General features: G+C 37.6%; 1 long non-coding RNA gene across 1 annotated transcript in view; it reads left to right on the top strand.

Annotated features, from left to right (window-relative positions):
- The first annotated feature begins 1092 nt into the window (after positions 1 to 1092).
- Positions 1093 to 15380, top strand: part of LOC130708130 (uncharacterized) — a 36945-nt gene continuing 22657 nt past the window's right edge. The window contains exons 1-2 of the long non-coding RNA XR_009008203.1: positions 1093 to 1345; positions 8794 to 8878. This is a non-coding gene — a long non-coding RNA (uncharacterized LOC130708130). The remainder of the gene's footprint in view (positions 1346 to 8793; positions 8879 to 15380) is intronic.

Raw genomic sequence — 15380 nt, 5'->3', positions numbered from 1 at the left:
ATTGTGTCCGATTTGGGGTTTAATAAGTCAGCAGATCTTTGAAGAAACTTAATTTGATAACTAAAGTCAATTAATAATGACTTATGTTTTTAAAACTCAGATGGCTTATCTGCCCGCCTCAGAAGTTACATCTGTTTAAAATAAGAACTAAAAACATCTTCGCAAATTGAGAAAAAAAGTCATTTAGAAAGAAAAAATGAATTAACCTTTGTAGTATATATTCTGATGGTTTTATGATATTCTCCCTTTTGCAGGTAAAGCCCGAATAATTGCTTTGCTTACGTTTTCCCATGTTAGTGGACAGTGGCAAAAAAAGAGTAAACTTGTTAAAGGAAGTTGCTCTCTACTGCCTCGCACACACCCATTTATTCCCCACTGAAATGTGTGCCGAGTACCAGGAAAGCCACAATATCTCTTTAAGTAGGTTCTTAAAGCCTGGGAGCTCTAAGGAGTGTTGAGGGTACCTTATTAACTTGCTGTTGCCTGCTGAGAAAACATTGTTTATATAGAATTGGCTTATTGCTAATGAGAGAATCTATTAAGGCATAACACAGGCAAGGCAAAATATAGACTCTCTTTTTCTAGATATTTTCTTTTAGATCTCTCTCGTTCCACTGATGATATTAAAGGGTCAGACATGTAATCCCTCAATATTTTACTTACTGGAAGAGGCAAACAGATTTTATTAAGATTAGAGAATTTCCCCCACCCCATTTGTCTCTTCCCCACCCGTCTCAGCAATAGCCCTGTCCAGCCATGAGATGCTAAATAGTTCCAGTGTTTTCCTCTTCCTGTAATAATCATGCATATGCCCAGCTTGTGTGTTTCCCCTGCCTCATGAATTTGCAGAGTGGCCCCAGCTAGGCTCCTTCTTATCTGGGGGGGCAATTGCCAATGCTGGTCCAAGGAGAAACAAATCGTGGAAGAAAAGGTTCACTTTATTTAGCAGAGCTCTGACCGCTTCAGTGCCTGTAGCTTTCGGATACACCCCTCCAACCCTGCTCCCTCTCCCTCCCCCAGTTTACACCACACCCCGCCCTGTCCATTGGCTGCTGGATATTCTGATGGCAGGACTGAAATAGACTTTGCCCTCCACACAGCTGCAGGGCCCAGCTCTGCCAAAATGGCGGTGTATGGTAGTGGGTAATAAGGGAAACTGATTTCTGGTCTCTCTTCTCCATTTTCGAGGATCCAAATGAATTCTAGTTGGCAAGAAGGAGAGAGGAAGAGAGCTGACACATCACTGTCTTACTGCTGGGAGCAGCAAGTTATGAGCTCCTGCCTGTGGTGTGTCACATGGACTTTGAGACCCTGTGACCCTCCCAACTCCTGCCTGCACACCCAGGTGAGCTCTTCGGGATTTCTCTCTGTGGTGGACACTGGCCTAGGGTCATTTCTTCGGGAGGGAGGTTCTCCCTGGAAAAGCTGATCTACATTTCTGCTGGGATCGATGCTGTGGAGACGGCATAAGTTGGTAAATCGCGAAGCAGCTAGTTTTGTCTCAGCTGACAATAATTATGGATTAGGGTGCCCAGAGCAAGGATGAGCAAATGGTCTGGAGAAAAAGTCAGCAGTGAAACTCTACAACTTTTTTTTTTTTTTTTTGGTAACATCTAAATCAGCAAAGAAAAAATGTTATGGAAGAAAGGCTCAGGAGTCTAGGAGAATATGGGGAAGGTTCCAGGCAGTTTAATGTACAGATATTCCCTCTACTTCCTTCCTTACATTCCAAAACTTCTTCTAGGAGGCCATGAGGTATATTCTCTGTCCCTCCTTCCACCTTGCCCTATGCTTACTGCTTCTTGGTTCTAATGATGTTTTCAACCCCATCCCGCTTTTCCCCCTGTTCCTCAATGGCCTCTGTTCTGCATTCCAGAAGAGCCTTGTCATGGCATGTTAAGAAAAAACAGAATCTAGTTTTCTTCAGAATGTTAATCACATGTCAAATTTTGTTATCCCTAAAGATCCATGATCAGCAATCGTTTATGAATTTTGATTTCTCCCATGGGCTAAGTAAAAATACAAGAATTAAAAGACACTGGGAGTTATGGTGGCTCAAATTTCTTAGATTTCATGGGATTGCCCTCTCTTAAATGGATTACTCTGCCATTCCCTTCTGTAATTCTGTCTCATTACCCTCCCAGATTTTCTTCATGCACTAATCACTATTAAAAATGGAAAAAAAATTAAGCAAGAGCACAAAGAAATACTATCCCATGAGCCTTGAGCAATGCCAGACACATAAACATTGACTCAATGAATGAGTAATAATTTTTTAATTTCCCACTGCCATAATGTGCTACATCTTGCATTAGCAACTTAACCAACAAAGAACATTTGCTTTACAAGAAAAAAAGTATTTTAGACATTTTTTTCTGATGCTGGTAACATTTCACCTCAATATTTTGCTGTTTCGGATTGATTTCAGTAGATTTTTGATAGAACACCTTGAAATCTAAGGGTTTGAATTCAGAACCAGACATGGCTGGGAAAATGATCTCTTTGAAAATCTGTGCTTTTTAATTGTTTAGCTTTTTTTTTTTTTTTTTTTTTTTGCCTTATCCAGCCAAACCATTCTCCAGGCTACACTTCTGTTACCCCAGGGGGGTAAGTCTGTTCACACAAAAGCCCTCTGTGACTTGGCCCTTTCACTGTTCATCATCTCTACTTTGAACAAGGGGAGTGTTGTCGAGTTTTGCGGCATGAGTTACCTCAGAAGTGGCGCCATCACATTGCCAAATAGCACAATGATGGATCATTTAAGAGTGTTTAGAGTTGGATGAGTTTAGCAATGTTCATCCAGTTGATGTGAGCACATAGAACAGAAGTCAAAATTGTAGGTTTGATGACTTTTGGGGCCAGCGAGTTCTGTTTTGTTGCACAGAGTTGCCAATTGTGGGCATAAGAGCATCTGATGTGAATATGGTTGAAGTTGAACCAGCACAAATGAATCATTCTTACTTTAAAAACTAAGACAAAAAACAAAAAAGTGGGAGTCTTTGATGAACTTGTAGGCAAAATCTCAATCAATCTCTCTCTGTCCCCCTGCCATATATAATCATTATTTTATGAACTGAATGACAATCAGATATAGTCTTTCCATCTTGTAAGGTGACTCTAAGAAGACACTGTTTAGGAAGAACCTACTGTGTGTCATAAAGGAAGGCAAGCATCTCCTCTCTGTGGTCCCTCCTTCTAGGTTGACCCTCTATAAGTGTCTCAAGGACTTGGCACTGCCCCCCATGTTTACCTGGCTGAACTCCATGGTTAACAAGATGCTGTTTTCCATCTAATGACTTTGCCCTGCAGGCACAGGAAAGGGGTTGGTTCCACCATTTTCAGAAGCCAGGCAACCGATAAATTTAATGGGATTTTGTTGACATTAATTGCGTTTGCATTGGTGTGAGACATTCTCGCTGCTGGCTCATTTGTCTTCTGGATCATTTGAATCACCCAAGTTCTGGGCCAGCTGGTCATTCAACCATGTGATTCCAGGCTTAACAATATCTCCAAGTCACTGGTAACTCAATCACTCTTTAGTTTATTGCTCAGTAAAATAATAATAACAATTTGCTCAGACATTTAACCAGGCTGCATTTCTCCAGGGACAAAATAAAGCTTTCCAAAGAAATAAGTCAAATGCATTTGGTATTAACAAAAGACTCTTTCCAGAGGTGTAGCTACCAACACCTGGAGCAAATTCTAAGAAATGGTTTTAGAATTGAAGACAAAGTCCAGAAGGCATGGGGACAATTATTGTTTCTATGATTGAGACACACACATGAATACAAATTGTTCTATCTTATAAAATAAATTATTTTGTAATTTTTATATTCTTATAAAACTATGTTTTGCAAATTTGTCCACTGATAATAATCAATATCAATTATAACAATCTTGCTCTGTTGCCAAGTGGCAAGAATATATGAATGATAAGTTTTTGTTTTGTTTTTACTGTAGGTGCTCACTTCTGTGCCTCTGTCCTTAAGAAGTTTTTATGTTGGCTGTGTGTGAGTTAAGGCATATATGAAGCTGAGGGCTAATGTGCAAATGGGCCTTCGTATCCACAAATTGGTTACTAGACCAATTGCTCTCTGTGATGAAAGGCCATTTTTTTAAAATGTCAAGTCTGTTCAGAACTGGTGCTTTTGTATCAATACTTTACAATAAAAATTAATTGTTAGAAAGTGGAACTTGAGTTTGGATCTCACAGCAATGTCATATAGCTATAAATGTCTCTAAGTACTTGACTCCAAATCTCTGTGCTTATCTCGGCACAGACGGATTACAAACAATTCCTGGACAGTTCAGAAAGCTCTACTCAAGGCTTAAAATAAATGAGATACCTTTAAACACACACACACACATTGGGATAAATAGCAATCGGTTCTAAATTAATAAGATTACTAAATTATTAACTTAATAAAGGTCTTTTTAAAGGCAGTTATTTTAATAGCTCATTATTCAGGCATACAGGTAAAGTGCTTTTAAACTGACTTTATTGTTTTTTGCATCCTAATCCAACACCTTTTTAAATCCCGGCTGTGGTCAATGTGCATTATGTGTGGAACATTTGCAGATGGGCTGCTTTCGTTCAACTAGCTTCAAAATTTAATATAAAAACATTATCAAATTCCTTCAAACCCCAGGAAAAAAACCATATGCTCCATAGCGAACTATTTCATTGCTGAATGATATTTTTAGGATACATATAATCATATATTGTTTTTTATGACCAAGGTGTATCTTTGTGCAGAGGCTGTCAGAGCTCAGGGGAGACAGTAGCCTGTCCCCACATGGAGGGAAAGGAGGTAAATTTCTGACTCTGTTTTTACTAAGGGACCAAACCAATAAGAATTTCAAGGTGTGTTACCCAAATATTTAGACATAGAGTCACTTGGACTTTGATGTATTTTTTCCAAGTTTTTATTATTATTTGTTTATCGAAGTATAGTTGATTAATAATGTGTTAGTTTCAGATGTACAGCAAAGTGATTCAGTTATACATATATATATATACATACACATATATATATACACACACATATATATATCTATTCTTTTTCAATATATATCTATTCCTTTTCAGATTCTTGTCTATTATAGGTTATTACAAGATATTGAATATAGTTCCCTGTGCTATGCAGTAGGACCTTATTGTGAACTTGATGTATTTTTTTAAACCAACTCCTTTTATAATAGCATAAAAACATAAAACACTTTAACAAAATACTTGCAAAATCTCTACATTGAAAACTACAGAACACTGCTGAGAGGATTTTTAATACTTGTTTATATACTCAGACATCCATATGTATAGAGATGTTCCAACTAGCAATCTGGCCTTGAGTCCATATGTTGATAAGGTATAGGTTCACGATTGTGACCAATGTCTTCTGAACCAGATAGAAGTGTAAAAGTTCAAGCTGGTGAGGCAATTTGCTCAGTGAAGTCAGTGGAGCCCAGCCTTTCTCTGCCTTGTTTCTCTATCCTCCTAACACACTGGTCATGTCTGTGTGGCCCCAGGTAGTTCACGGGCCAGCTGCATTTTAGCCAATAAGAAGGGGACCATGGAGGAGCAAGGGAGACCACGCCCCTTCCCTTTCAAAGCAAGACCTGCAGGTCGTGTACATACCTTCCTCTCACATCCTATTGGACAGTCTGTGCTGAGACAAGCACAGAGTCAAGTACTTGGAAAGTTTTAACAGCAATGTGACATTGCCAGGAGATCCAGATGCCTGGCTCATTTTATCATTAATTTGTATTGTATTTTACAAAAGCATCAGTTCTCAACAGATTCAATTAAAAAAAAAAAGCCTCTTTGCCCCAGGTAGCAACAGCCCAGTGACCAATTTGTGTATCTAAAGGCTTATTTGTGAATAGCCCCCCTAGCTGCATAGAAGGAAATATAGTCTAGAGATGATCTATAGCTTCTGGACCAGCACCTGCCCATCTAAATATGGTATTACTGTGGGGAGAGCAGATGGAGATTGGGGACCACTAGACACAGACACCTTTCCAAGTTCCCTGTCTTGGTTGACTTTGGTTCCCAAATAAAGTTTTAATTATTCACCTGATCATCACTTGCTGAGATGTGAGGCAGTGATGTACCCGATGGACTGACCAGGAAGTCCCTCACACCATCCTTTGCATCCTCTCGATGTCAGCTGGCTGCATGTGCATAGCATCGAGCTATTTGATCTAAGTGTTGAAGAAAGATTTATTTAAGATATGAAGTATAAGGAGTTATGATGAAACACAACAGAAAGTTGAAATTCCTTAAACCAAATGCTTCAAGGTAGAGTGAAGAAAACGTGTCTTTGTATGGCCTGGGCAGAACACACAGGGAATGAACAAATAGAGAATACAGTGAACACATGGGTCAAGTGCAAATGTATGGAGCTTTGTTTTATTGCAATAATTACCCAATGGTTAAAAAAATTGGTAGAGCCTGCCTTTCTGGAAAGAAAATTCTAGGTGTGCCCTGCACAACAAACTCATAATCCTGCAATTGATCTGTTTACCCTTCACCAGGGTGGAAATACCCTAAGGATGGGGGGGGTGGTGTGGTATGGTCTTCCTGTGCTTTCCGCAGCGCCCATTGCTTTTTACGGAGTTTGAGATCTCCTCTCATCCCCAGCCCACATCTGACATGGCCGGTCAGAAACCTATGGTGCAGCGCTCTTAAACCCACTACCATTTCTCCTCCATTTACTTTCACTCCCTCCCTTCTTTGCTTAAGAAAGTCTGGGCCATTTTTGTTGGAGGCTAGGCCTTCAGCCAGAAACACTATACTCACTTGCTCTATTGAATTGTTTGCCTGTGACTGAATAATAGCATTTTCTCAGCTTGTTCGGGTAGAGGCGATGGTGATGTCATGAGGGAGTCTGAACTCAGCTCTCTGTCTAGGTTTTACTGCAAGTTTATCTGAGGGACATAACTAGGTGAAGGAGATGGATTGAGGGAAGTGAGAAACAGCTATAACCGTTTTCATGTAGGATGACACTATATTAAAGGAAGAGCCGCAGCTTTTCCAGAAGTGATCCGATAGAATTCATCATGAGACTTCTGTAGGGGAGATGAAAATTGGCCTCATGCAATAAAGTCTTTATTTATTTATTTCAAGATTGTAAATTCTGACATCTGACACTCAGGAAGAGATCCATCTTTTAAAAAAAATATTTAAATTGAAGTATAGTTGATTTACAATGTTGTGTTAGTTTTGGGTGTACAGCAAAGTGATTCATTTTTATATATTTATAAATATATATATGTATACATATATGTATATATATGTATTCTTCTTCAGATTCTTTTTCCGTTATAAGTTATTACAAGACATTGAGTATAGTTCCCCGTGCTGTACAGTACGTTCTTGTTATCTATTTTATATATAGTAGTGTGTATCTGTTAATCCCAAACTCCTAATTTATCCCTCTCCCACCCCCATTTCCCCTTTGGTAACCACAAGTTTGTTTTCTATATGTGTGAATCTGTTTCTGTTTTGTAAATATTAATAAGCTCATTTGTATCATTTTTTTAGATTCCACAAATAAGTGAAATCATATGATATTTGTCTTTGTCTTTCTGACTTACTTCACTTAGTATGATAATCTCCAGGTCTATCCATGTTGCTGCAAATGGCACTATTTCATTCTTTTTTATGGCTGAGTCATATATATATATATATACATATCACATCTTTATCCATTCTTCTGTCGATGGACACTTGGATTGCTTCCATGTCTTGGCTATTGTAACTAGTGCTGCTCTATCTTTATTTAGAAAGTTACCCTACTGTGCTATCTGGAGTTGAGGGATGGGATTAAAAGAGATTGGCTGCAGGCAAGAACACCAAAGAATTGCAGAAGAAAGAAATTGAATTTGAGGGTTCCAGAGAAAAAGAGAAGGTAGAGGAGTGGGAAGACCACCACCTTTGTGAACTAATTGAGGAAGTTAAGCAGAGGTGTGTCTCAACACTGTAAATCTATTAAAAACCATTCAGTCATACTTCAAACAGGTCAATTATATGGTATGTGAATTACATCTCAATAAAGCTTTTAAAAAAGAAAGCAAAGGTGTGTCTACTACTCAATTTTGAGTTGCTTGCAACTACATTGTTGCAGTATAAGTTCCAAATGCCTCCCCAGGATTTAGCAAAGCCTACAAAAAATAAAAAACAGACCTTGTGAGATGGTTTTTTTGTTTATTTGTTTGGTTTTGGTGGAAATCTAGGAAAGGATTGGCATTCCTTATTTGGGTTAATGTGGGCTGGAAGGAGACGCTGTACACTGGAGCAGAGATGATCCATAGATTCCTAGTTCAGCAGAACATGGGGCTCAGGGACAGAAGTATCCAGGAGAAGAATTTGCAGAGATCTTGGCAATGATATTAGATTCTGCTCACAGTATAGACTAGAGGTTTATATAGAAATTATGGAGCCTCTAATGACAATGGATTTCTCTTAAGTACAACAGAATTGTTTATTATATGCTTTGGTATTTACTTTTATGAAATGCTCACTATTCTGGTTAAAGTTATATTCTGCCAATTCAGCTTTTTCAAAAATGTGTTCCTGGGATTAATAATTCTAGGAGATAGATAGGCAGTGAGAAGAAAGATTAGATGGTCAAGTAAATTTTAGGAAACTCTGCCAATTCTATCCTCCTCTCATAAGGTCACAACTGGCAATAACATGTTAAAAGCTCTGAGAAGGTCTGCAGTAGGATCCATGTTTCTTTTTAGATCAGTGTTTCCTGCACTTAGTTGACCACTGACTTTTTTTTCCAGTAGCACAGATCATCAGAGAAAGCCCTGAGAATATCACTCCACTTGAAGGAATTTGAATTTGAGCAAAAACCTTCCACCTGGAGTCAAGGTAGAACTTTGTAACCGTCTGTGCTTGGTGTTTTCTCATCCATTCCTTCAATTTTTCATGCAGCGTCTTCTCTTTTTAAAGTGTTTGAAGGCATTTTTAGCTTAGTTTAAATGATGTCTGTGCAATTGGCCCTGTCAAGGCTGGGGAGCCTGTGTTGCTTTGTATTTGTCAAAGCAGCAAACTCTTGAATGATAATGATTCAACGACCACAAAATGCATCTGGGGAATTGGTGCTGTCAGATTTGGATATTAGTCTTTGGTGGCCTAACTGTAGTAATTAATACATAATGATAATGCAAATGCTAATGAAATTAGCAATGCAATTGCTATTAATATGGTTTAGGCATATCATTACTGGCTTACTGCCCTCAGTAAAAAAGTCTTCCCTAAAGTCAGGCTCCCTTCGTGATACTAGCTAACACAATGAGTTAACTTTTCTAGTTGGATTCCCTGCCTTGCATTTAGTAATCTCTAATCACATGTAACAGCTACATGCTGCTATATAATCCCGTTTTATAACTTCTGAATAATTATCACAAATATAGCAAATGTTCCCAATAGACTAGATGCATGCCAAATATCGGACAGGAGAAAATAAAATAAAAATAGTGGTTTAGTTCTAAACCAATATTGGCCCCCCAATACTGTGGGGTAGGAGCAAGTGGAAATCCATGCAATGTTAATATGCTAGTCATTAAAATAGACAATTCACTGGTAAGCCTCCATAGTAAAGAAGTGCAGGTCTTCCTAATGGTGTTCTCATAAATGTCTTTTCGTTTATTTAATTTCTATCTTTAACTAAGACCCAGTAGAATTTTCACAACATATTAGGAGAATATTGCCTTACACTGTGAATTTTTCTGATTCAAAAGTGGGGTAGAGGGCTGATTTGTACTGCCCATGGTGGCTACACAGTGCATCTTGTAACGACTGGCGACAGGTTGGGGAATTCTTCAGGCTCTTCCCATCATTTTCCCACGTGTCACCTAGTTTTTGCATTCCTCGATTTCTCCTTTGCAATGTCGTCTCTTTACCTCCTGCTTTTCAGTCCTCTCCACTTTTTCCTTGTCCTGTGACCCAATCTAGGTACTTCTCTAAGTGGGGGACACGTGATTTTGGTAGAGTTTTAGTTGTCTATCTCTTCTAACTAGGTGTTTATTAGTAAAAATCACTTGTCAAATAAGGGTTTCTGTGAAAATCTTAGATAACATGACAAATCCAGTATTTAAGCATGTTGACCTAATTGTGAAAGGAAAGAGAAATATCAGAGTGGGCTCATTAGGTTATTAACAGAAAGCAGCTATCACATAATGGGTATGTAATGGAACCATTTAATAAAAATAGGTACAAAATACTAGTGTAATTAGATGAAAAGGTCATAGATATCATCAATTTAGATGGAGGTGATATGAGAAATAGGACTTAAAACTTCCAGGAAACTATCTCCTGGAGATTATTTGAACCACAAAAAGGTGGTTTGCATTTCCAGCTTAATAGCCAGAAGCACAATATGCCATCTGCGGCATGGCGGAGAGAGCTCTGCAGGGCATCCCTAACTGGAAGGGCTGAGGAATAGGTCTCATGCATTACCTGATGCTAGAAAAGTATAGCTGCCTGAACTCTCACTCTGTGAAAGGGACTAACCTGCTCCTTGACTAGTATCCATGAGTTTCTTTACAGGATAATTACAGTCTATTTTTCCAAAGGAAAAATGACCAACTTTTCTATTACTTAAGAAAAAAATAGTAACTTACATTAGGATTTATCAAATCTTACCTCTAAGACATATGAGTTTTGCCTCATGACACTGTTTCCTAGTATGTCTTCACATGGGACATTCAACCTCCTTTGTTTTCTTCTCTCTTTGTCTGTTAAACCAATCTGCATGTAAGGTGACTTAAAGGCTGCTTCTTTTTGAAATTACTCCTGACCTTCACAGGCAACATCTTTAGTTCATGCTCTTGCTATTAAGGATGTGCCTTGTCTCTCCTGATAGTCTGTAGGCAACAGAGTGTGAGGTTCCGCTCTTACTCATTTTTGTAATCTTCTACTTCCTCACCTCTCTTGTGCCTGGAGGTGTGCTTGGCTCCTGGCATGCATGCAATAGATATTTATGAATGAAATAATAAAAGAAAGAAGAATGGAGTTGTCTCACTGAGAGTTGGCAAGAAGTGTGTGCATAACAATTGTTCCCTGTGGTGGCAGAAAGAGAACCTGCCTTAAAGACCAGATCAGCACCTCTGTCTTCAGCACCTCTGTCTTTAAGGATGAACAAGTTCATTAATTTATTCATTCTCCAGGGGTGTCTCCAAAGCTGTGTCCATTTCCAACATAAGGTTAACATAAATTACAGGGTATTGCAGACATATTTATACTAAAAAATATTTGTTGCTTACCTGAAATTCAAATTTAACTGGGTGCCCTATATTTTTATTTGCCAATAATAAACCCACACTCCTTCATGGCATTTGGACTCAGTTATCACACAAAGAGATGAGAGGTGGAGAAGTGTTTCCCTGGGACCTGAAGAGTGTTAGTCACTATAGCAGATGTTCTAATGTCACAAGATGTCCTTGCCAATGCTTTTGTTTTCTTTGGATAAATACCCAGGAGGGGTGTTGCTGGATCACACGGTACTTCTATTTTTAATTTTTTGAGAAATCTCCATACTGTTTTCCTTAGTGGCTGCACCAATTTATTATACATTCCCACCAACAATGTACAGGTCTTCCCTTCTCTCCACATCTTTGACAACACTTGTTATTTGTTGTCTTTTTGTTGATAGCCATTCTGACAGGTGTGAGGTGTTATCTCATTGTGGTTTTGATTTGCATTTCCCTGATGATTAGTGATGTTGAGCATCTTTTCATGTGCCTGTTTACCATCTGTATGTCTTCTTTGGAAAAGTGTCTATTTAGATCCTCTGCCCATTTTTTAATCGGTTGTTTGGTTTTTATGATGTTGACTTATATGAGTTCTTTGTATATTTTGGATATTAAAAACTTATTGGATATATCACTTACAAATATCTTTTCCCATTCAGTAAGTGGCCTTTCTGCTTTGTTGATAGCTTCCTTCACTGTGCAAAGCTTTTTAGTTTGATGTAGTCCCATGTGTTTGCTTTTGCTTTTGCTTCCCTTGCCTAAAGAGACAGATCCAAAAATGTTTTTACAAAGACCAAGGTCAAAGAGCATATAGCCTATGTTTTCTTATAGAAGTTTTATGGTTTCAAATCTTACATTTAAGTCTTTAATTCATTTTAAGTTTATTTTTGTATATGGTGTGAGAGAGTAGTCCTGTTTGATTCTTTTGCATATAGCTGTCCAGTTTTCTCAACACCATTTGTTGAAGAGGCTATCTTTTCCCCATTGTATATTCTTGTCTCCTTTGTCATAGATTAATTTCCCATATAAGTGTGGGGTCCTTTCTGGGATCTCTATTCTGTTCCATCGATCTATGTCTGTTTTTGTGCCAGGACCATATTGTTTTGATGACTGAAGGTTTGTAGTAAAGCTTGAAATCAGGGCATGTGATACCTCCAGGTTTGTTCTTCCTTCTCAAGATTGTTTTGGCTACTCAGGGTCTTCTGTGTGAATTATTTGTTCAGTTCTGTGGAAAATGTCACTGGTATTTTGATAGGAATTGCCTTGAATGTGTAGGTTGCCTTGGGTAGCATGGTCATTTTCACAATATTAATTCTTCCAATCCAGGAGCATAGTATCTTCCCATCTGTTTATGTCATCTTCAGTTTTTTTTATCAGTGTCTTATAGTTTTCCAAGTACAGGTCTTTTACCTCCTTAGTTAGATTTATTCTCAGGTATTTTATTCTTTTTTTATGTGATGGTAAATAGTATTGTTTTCTTAATTTCTCTTTCTGATAGCTCACTATAAATGTGTAAAAATGAAACAAGTTTATGAATATTAATTTTGTATCCTGCAACTTTGCTGAGTTTATTGATGAGCTCTAGTAGTTTTTTGGTGGTGTCTTTAGGATTTTCTATTTATAGTATCATGTCATCTGCAAACAGTGATAGTTTTACTTCTTTCTGTCCAATTTAGATTACTTTTATTTCTTTTTCTTGTCTGTTTGCTGTGGCTAGGACTTCCAATACTATGTTGAATACACATACAAAAAAGAGAAATGAATCTAAATATAACACTAAAGAAGTCATCAAATAACAAAAGAAGAGAACAAAAGAAGAAAGGAAGTAAAAAGAACTACAAAAACAACCACAAAACAATAAACAAAATGACAATAAGTACATACGTATCAATAATTACTTTAAATATAAATGGACTAAGTGCTCCAACCAAAAGATATATAGAGAGTAGCTAAATGGTTAAAAAAAAAAGACTCATATATATGCTGCCTACAAGAGACTCACTTCAGATCTAAAGACACACTCAGACTGAAAGTGAGGGGATGGAAAAAATATTCCATGCAAATGGAAATCAAAAGTAAGTGGTGGGGGCTTCCCTGGTGGCGCAGTGGTTGAGAGTCTGCCTGCTAATGCAGGGGACACGGGTTCGAGCCCTGGTCTGGGAAGATCCCACATGCCGCGGAGCAGCTGGGCCCGTGAGCCACAACTACTGAGCCTGCGCGTCTGGAGCCTGTGCCCCGCAACGGGAGGGGCCGCGATAGTGAGAGGCCCGCGCACCGCGATGAAGAGCGGTCCATGCACCGCAATGAAGAGTGGCCCCCACTTGCCGTAACTAGAGAAAGCCCTCGCAAGAACTGAAGACCCAACACAGCCAAAAATAAATAAATAAATAAATAAAGTAGCTATAAAAATTAAAAAAAAAAAAAATTAAAAAAAAAAAAAAAAGTAAGTGGTGGTAACAATACTTATATCACACAAAATAGACTTTAAAACTAAGACTGTAATGAGACAAAGATGGATGTTACATAATGATCAAGGGATCAATCCAAGAAGAGGATATAAGAATAGCATACACACACACACACAGACACACACAGACACACACACACACACATATGAACCCACATAGGAGCACCTAAATGCATAAAGCAAATATTAACAGACATAAAGGTAGAAATTGAGAGTAACACAATAATAGTAGGGGACTTTAACACCCCACTTACATCAATGGACAGATCATCCAGACAGAAAATCGGTAGGGAAACCCTGGCCTTAAATGACACATTATACCAAATGAACTTAATAAATATATATAGAACATTCCATCCAGAAGCAGCAGAATACACATTTTTTTCAAGTACATATTAATCATTCTCCAGAACAGATCCCATGCTAGGCCACAAAACAAGACTTAGTAATTAAGAAATTTGAAATTTCACTTTTAGGAAATTGAAATGAGATGAAGCATCTTTTCTGACCACAATGTTATTAGACTAGACATTAACAAGGAAAAAAGACTGCAAAAAAACCCCAAAACACATGGAGGCTAAACAATGTGGTACTAAACAACCAGTGGGTCACTGAAGAAATAAAAGAAATCAAAAATACCTGAAGACAAATGAAAACACAATGAACTGAAATCTATGGGATGCAGAAAAAGCAGTTTTAAGAGAGAAGTTTATAGTGACACACACCTACCTCAGAAACATGAAAATTCTCTAATAAACAACTTAAATTTATAGCCAAAGAAACTAGAAAAAAAGGACAAACAAAACCCAAAGTTAGTAGAAGGAAAGAAATTATAAAGATCAGAACAAAAATAAGTGAAATAGAGACTAAAAAAAAGTAGAAAAGATCAATGAAACTAAGAGCTAAAGATAAACAAGATAAACAAAATTGATAAACAAAATTGTAAAACTTTAGCCAGACTCATCAAGAAAAAAGAGAAAGGGCCCAAATCAATAAAATCAGAAAAGAAAAAGAAGTTACAACAAACACCACAGAAATACAAAGGATCATAAGATATTATTATGAACAATTATATGCCAATCAAATGGACAACCTATAAGAAATAGACAAATTCCTAGAAATATACAATTTTCCAAGACTGAATCAGAAAGAAATAGAAAGTATAAACAGACCAGTTACCAGTAATGAAATTGAATCAGTAATACAAAAACTTCCAACAAACAAAAGCTCAGAAACAGATGGCTTCATGGGTGAATTCTACCAAACATTTAGAGAAGAGTTAATACCTGTCCTTCTCAAACTAATCCAAAAATTGCAAAGGAAGGAATGCTTCTGAACTCATTCTACAAGACCAGCATTTCCCTTATACCCAAACCAGGCAAAGATATCACAAAAAAAGAAAATTATAGGCCAATATCACTGATTAACATAGACTCAAAAATCCTCAACAAAATATTAGCAAACCAAATTCGACAATACATTAACAGGATCGTACACCATGATCGAGTGAGATTTATCCCAGGGATTCAAGGATGTTTCAATATCTTCAAAGCAATCAATATGAGACACCATATTAGCAAATTGAAGAATAAAAATCATATGATCATCTTCATAGATGCAGAGAAAGTTTTTAACAAAATTCAACATCCAA

Source organism: Balaenoptera acutorostrata, chromosome 4 (assembly GCF_949987535.1).
Source record: "Balaenoptera acutorostrata chromosome 4, mBalAcu1.1, whole genome shotgun sequence".
In the NCBI taxonomy this organism is placed as follows: domain Eukaryota; kingdom Metazoa; phylum Chordata; class Mammalia; order Artiodactyla; family Balaenopteridae; genus Balaenoptera; species Balaenoptera acutorostrata.
The sequence above is the reverse complement of the archived record's forward strand: the minus strand, read 5'-3'. Positions and strand labels throughout refer to the sequence as shown.